Genomic DNA, 6634 nt, shown 5'->3' with positions numbered 1-6634 from the left:
GTGCGAATTGCACCAAATCGTGTGTGAATTTACGGTCGACAGAACAATGCCTGATAGACTCAGAACATCAGTTGACGACCAAGTTTTTGTTTCAGTTAACATGTTAAATATTCAAATTTCAGTGTTATTTTAGTATCATAAAGACGCACCATACCAAATCTGCATTTGTCAATGACCAAGTGAAAATTGGGGTGTGGAAATCGGACTGATTGGTAGTCGAAGCAGAGCGATTAGTCGTTGTTTAGAACGCTAGATGTCAGTGACAATGTTATGCGAGTATTGTGAAAGTAGTGAGTATGCGAGAGATGGACGGTGTTCTCACTGACGGGTGGATGACGCTTGTTGATAGTGGAGAGAATGGTCGCGATGGCCGAGTGGTTAAGGCGTTGGACTCGAAATCCAATGGGGTTTCCCCGCGCAGGTTCAAATCCTGCTCGCGACGAACTTTTACCAGTCTACTCCACTCCATTGCATAGATCAACTCTGTCAACGCATAACTCTTGATTAAGATTGTCGATTAGTCATGTGTTCACGTGCAAATTACTTCACACTGATTCGCCTGCTACTACAACAACTAGATCTACATCTACTACTAATGTTAGTCATAAGGATGCGGTCAGTTGTCCTGTTTACTATGCGCTTCCTCTGCATGTATGTTATGTTGTACACGATGTGCTGAATATGCACATTGTCATATCTGATGCATACATTGACCAGTGGGTGTTTCCGTTTGTACTGGTGTGTGCGTGTTTAGATGAGCGTGATTGAGTTTGTGTTCGTGTGCATAAGTCTAGTGTCAGGAGTGGGATTCGAACCCACGCCCACAGAGTGGACTGCGACCTGAACGCAGCGCCTTGGACCGCTCGGCCATCCTGACCACCATGTGATCCTCTCAACTCACACACACCACTCCATTATTAAACACTTCAAACAACCAGCCATATCAAACACAATTCAAATCAACCTCTTACCAGATGAAACAGTCACAAATCAGCTTCATTCAAACACATCAGTGTGGAAGATCTCTCACATGTTCACACCACTCTGCACAACTGGTTCCAACTAATCGATCACCACCTCCATGCACAGAAACCACTCCACCTAACTGCCTTCAGTTCACATCAGTCAGCACACACCATTCAGTTCGACGTGATCATTCTTAGTCACTCAGTGTTTCACTTGTAGACTTCCTCATCGAATTTCCACCATAATCCACCTCCAATCGATTGGGCACTAACTGCCAGTCGGTGCTGACGACGATCACGACGACTACGACGACGACGACGACCAACACCACCACCACCACCACCACCACCACGACAACAACAACAACAACAACCGATGACCACTCTCTGTCGACAAACAAATTGATGAGGTTAGTCACCAGTCACAGATTGATGTTGTCTGAATGCTCTGCTCGAGAGAGATGTTCCTCATATGTTGGCACATGGAGAACACAACGCATAAAACACACTCACCACTAAACAATAAGGACATGTTGGCCATGTCCACTACAACATATTCATCTGGTCGTGCTATCTACAACTGACACAGTCAGTCTCATGAAACTCACTGTGCCTCAGTGTAATTATGTCCAGTGCCTCATCTGGTCTGTAAGTAATTACGGACAATAAATGGGGAAATCGGAAGGCTCGTTTAGTGTGGTGTAGTGTAGTGTAGTGTAGTGTTGTTTTGCTTAGTTTAGTTAGAAGAATCAAAGTGCAATATATTTGGTAGTGTGGAATAGGTGATTAGTTGGAGTGAGATTGTGGAGGCTGTGTGTAATGGTTTGCCCGATCTATGGACACGAGTCTTGAAGGTGGAGTTGGAGTTTTGTAAACTTGTACAAAGGAAGTGCGAATTGCACCAAATCGTGTGTGAATTTACAGTCGACAGAACAATGCCTGATAGACTCAGAACATCAGTTGACGACCAAGTTTTTGTTTCAGTTAACATGTTAAATATTCAAATTTCAGTGTTATTTTAGTATCATAAAGACGCACCATACCAAATCTGCATTTGTCAATGACCAAGTGAAAATTGGGGTGTGGAAATCGGACTGATTGGTAGTCGAAGCAGAGCGATTAGTCGTTGTTTAGAACGCTAGATGTCAGTGACAATGTTATGCGAGTATTGTGAAAGTAGTGAGTATGCGAGAGATGGACGGTGTTCTCACTGACGGGTGGATGACGCTTGTTGATAGTGGAGAGAATGGTCGCGATGGCCGAGTGGTTAAGGCGTTGGACTCGAAATCCAATGGGGTTTCCCCGCGCAGGTTCAAATCCTGCTCGCGACGAACTTTTACCAGTCTACTCCACTCCATTGCATAGATCAACTCTGTCAACGCATAACTCTTGATTAAGATTGTCGATTAGTCATGTGTTCACGTGCAAATTACTTCACACTGATCCGCCTGCTACTATAACAACTAGATCTACATCTACTACTAATGTTAGTCATAAGGATGCGGTCAGTTGTCCTGTTTACTATGCGCTTCCTCTGCATGTATGTTATGTTGTACACGATGTGCTGAATATGCACATTGTCATATCTGATGCATACATTGACCAGTGGGTGTTTCCGTTTGTACTGGTGTGTGCGTGTTTAGATGAGCGTGATTGAGTTTGTGTTCGTGTGCATAAGTCTAGTGTCAGGAGTGGGATTCGAACCCACGCCCACAGAGTGGACTGCGACCTGAACGCAGCGCCTTGGACCGCTCGGCCATCCTGACCACCATGTGATCCTCTCAACTCACACACACCACTCCATTATTAAACACTTCAAACAACCAGCCATATCAAACACAATTCAAACCAACCTCTTACCAGATGAAACAGTCACAAATCAGCTTCATTCAAACACATCAGTGTGGAAGATCTCTCACATGTTCACACCACTCTGCACAACTGGTTCCAACTAATCGATCACCACCTCCATGCACAGAAACCACTCCACCTAACTGCCTTCAGTTCACATCAGTCAGCACACACCATTCAGTTCGACGTGATCATTCTTAGTCACTCAGTGTTTCACTTGTAGACTTCCTCATCGAATTTCCACCATAATCCACCTCCAATCGATTGGGCACTAACTGCCAGTCGGTGCTGACGACGATCACGACGACTACGACGACGACGACGACCAACACCACCACCACCACCACCACCACCACGACAACAACAACAACAACAACCGATGACCACTCTCTGTCGACAAACAAATTGATGAGGTTAGTCACCAGTCACAGATTGATGTTGTCTGAATGCTCTGCTCGAGAGAGATGTTCCTCATATGTTGGCACATGGAGAACACAACGCATAAAACACACTCACCACTAAACAATAAGGACATGTTGGCCATGTCCACTACAACATATTCATCTGGTCGTGCTATCTACAACTGACACAGTCAGTCTCATGAAACTCACTGTGCCTCAGTGTAATTATGTCCAGTGCCTCATCTGGTCTGTAAGTAATTACGGACAATAAATGGGGAAATCGGAAGGCTCGTTTAGTGTGGTGTAGTGTAGTGTAGTGTAGTGTAGTGTTGTTTTGCTTAGTTTAGTTAGAAGAATCAAAGTGCAATATATTTGGTAGTGTGGAATAGGTGATTAGTTGGAGTGAGATTGTGGAGGCTGTGTGTAATGGTTTGCCCGATCTATGGACACGAGTCTTGAAGGTGGAGTTGGAGTTTTGTAAACTTGTACAAAGGAAGTGCGAATTGCACCAAATCGTGTGTGAATTTACAGTCGACAGAACAATGCCTGATAGACTCAGAACATCAGTTGACGACCAAGTTTTTGTTTCAGTTAACATGTTAAATATTCAAATTTCAGTGTTATTTTAGTATCATAAAGACGCACCATACCAAATCTGCATTTGTCAATGACCAAGTGAAAATTGGGGTGTGGAAATCGGACTGATTGGTAGTCGAAGCAGAGCGATTAGTCGTTGTTTAGAACGCTAGATGTCAGTGACAATGTTATGCGAGTATTGTGAAAGTAGTGAGTATGCGAGAGATGGACGGTGTTCTCACTGACGGGTGGATGACGCTTGTTGATAGTGGAGAGAATGGTCGCGATGGCCGAGTGGTTAAGGCGTTGGACTCGAAATCCAATGGGGTTTCCCCGCGCAGGTTCAAATCCTGCTCGCGACGAACTTTTACCAGTCTACTCCACTCCATTGCATAGATCAACTCTGTCAACGCATAACTCTTGATTAAGATTGTCGATTAGTCATGTGTTCACGTGCAAATTACTTCACACTGATCCGCCTGCTACTACAACAACTAGATCTACATCTACTACTAATGTTAGTCATAAGGATGCGGTCAGTTGTCCTGTTTACTATGCGCTTCCTCTGCATGTATGTTATGTTGTACACGATGTGCTGAATATGCACATTGTCATATCTGATGCATACATTGACCAGTGGGTGTTTCCGTTTGTACTGGTGTGTGCGTGTTTAGATGAGCGTGATTGAGTTTGTGTTCGTGTGCATAAGTCTAGTGTCAGGAGTGGGATTCGAACCCACGCCCACAGAGTGGACTGCGACCTGAACGCAGCGCCTTGGACCGCTCGGCCATCCTGACCACCATGTGGTCCTCTCAACTCACACACACCACTCCATTATTAAACACTTCAAACAACCAGCCATATCAAACACAATTCAAATCAACCTCTTACCAGATGAAACAGTCACAAATCAGCTTCATTCAAACACATCAGTGTGGAAGATCTCTCACATGTTCACACCACTCTGCACAACTGGTTCCAACTAATCGATCACCACCTCCATGCACAGAAACCACTCCACCTAACTGCCTTCAGTTCACATCAGTCAGCACACACCATTCAGTTCGACGTGATCATTCTTAGTCACTCAGTGTTTCACTTGTAGACTTCCTCATCGAATTTCCACCATAATCCACCTCCAATCGATTGGGCACTAACTGCCAGTCGGTGCTGACGACGATCACGACGACGACTACGACGACGACGACCAACACCACCACCACCACCACCACCACGACAACAACAACAACAACAACCGATGACCACTCTCTGTCGACAAACAAATTGATGAGGTTAGTCACCAGTCACAGATTGATGTTGTCTGAATGCTCTGCTCGAGAGAGATGTTCCTCATATGTTGGCACATGGAGAACACAACGCATAAAACACACTCACCACTAAACAATAAGGACATGTTGGCCATGTCCACTACAACATATTCATCTGGTCGTGCTATCTACAACTGACACAGTCAGTCTCATGAAACTCACTGTGCCTCAGTGTAATTATGTCCAGTGCCTCATCTGGTCTGTAAGTAATTACGGACAATAAATGGGGAAATCGGAAGGCTCGTTTAGTGTAGTGTAGTGTAGTGTTGTTTTGCTTAGTTTAGTTAGAAGAATCAAAGTGCAATATATTTGGTAGTGTGGAATAGGTGATTAGTTGGAGTGAGATTGTGGAGGCTGTGTGTAATGGTTTGCCCGATCTATGGACACGAGTCTTGAAGGTGGAGTTGGAGTTTTGTAAACTTGTACAAAGGAAGTGCGAATTGCACCAAATCGTGTGTGAATTTACAGTCGACAGAACAATGCCTGATAGACTCAGAACATCAGTTGACGACCAAGTTTTTGTTTCAGTTAACATGTTAAATATTCAAATTTCAGTGTTATTTTAGTATCATAAAGACGCACCATACCAAATCTGCATTTGTCAATGACCAAGTGAAAATTGGGGTGTGGAAATCGGACTGATTGGTAGTCGAAGCAGAGCGATTAGTCGTTGTTTAGAACGCTAGATGTCAGTGACAATGTTATGCGAGTATTGTGAAAGTAGTGAGTATGCGAGAGATGGACGGTGTTCTCACTGACGGGTGGATGACGCTTGTTGATAGTGGAGAGAATGGTCGCGATGGCCGAGTGGTTAAGGCGTTGGACTCGAAATCCAATGGGGTTTCCCCGCGCAGGTTCAAATCCTGCTCGCGACGAACTTTTACCAGTCTACTCCACTCCATTGCATAGATCAACTCTGTCAACGCATAACTCTTGATTAAGATTGTCGATTGGTCATGTGTTCACGTGCAAATTACTTCACACTGATCCGCCTGCTACTACAACAACTAGATCTACATCTACTACTAATGTTAGTCATAAGGATGCGGTCAGTTGTCCTGTTCACTATGCGCTTCCTCTGCATGTATGTTATGTTGTACACGATGTGCTGAATATGCACATTGTCATATCTGATGCATACATTGACCAGTGGGTGTTTCCGTTTGTACTGGTGTGTGCGTGTTTAGATGAGCGTGATTGAGTTCGTGTTTGTGTGCATAAGTCTAGTGTCAGGAGTGGGATTCGAACCCACGCCCACAGAGTGGACTGCGACCTGAACGCAGCGCCTTGGACCGCTCGGCCATCCTGACCACCATGTGACCCTCTCAACTCACACACACCACTCCATAATTAAACATTTCAAACAACCAGCCATATCAAACACAATTCAAACCAACCTCTTACCAGATGAAACAGTCACAAATCAGCTTCATTCAAACACATCAGTGTGGAAGATCTCTCACATGTTCACACCACTCTGCACAACTGGTTCCAACTAATCGATCACCACCTC

The 6634-nt window shown here is 44.6% G+C and overlaps 3 non-coding genes across 3 annotated transcripts; 2 read left to right on the top strand and 1 right to left on the bottom strand.

Moving 5' to 3' along the window:
- Positions 1-360: 360 nt before the first annotated feature.
- On the top strand, positions 361-441 carry Smp_tRNA_00217_Ser_CGA.1.1. Its single transcript has one exon. It is a non-coding gene (tRNA).
- A 3632-nt stretch (positions 442-4073) lies between these two features.
- On the top strand, positions 4074-4154 carry Smp_tRNA_01201_Ser_CGA.1.1. Its single transcript has one exon. It is a non-coding gene (tRNA).
- A 2194-nt stretch (positions 4155-6348) lies between these two features.
- Positions 6349-6430, bottom strand: Smp_tRNA_00803_Leu_CAG.1.1. Its single transcript has one exon. It is a non-coding gene (tRNA).
- Between the last annotated feature and the right edge of the window lie 204 nt (positions 6431-6634).

This window comes from Schistosoma mansoni, chromosome 4, assembly GCF_000237925.1.
Source record: "Schistosoma mansoni strain Puerto Rico chromosome 4, complete genome".
In the NCBI taxonomy this organism is placed as follows: Eukaryota; Metazoa; Platyhelminthes; class Trematoda; order Strigeidida; family Schistosomatidae; genus Schistosoma; species Schistosoma mansoni.
This window is presented reverse-complemented; position numbering and strand designations above follow the sequence as displayed.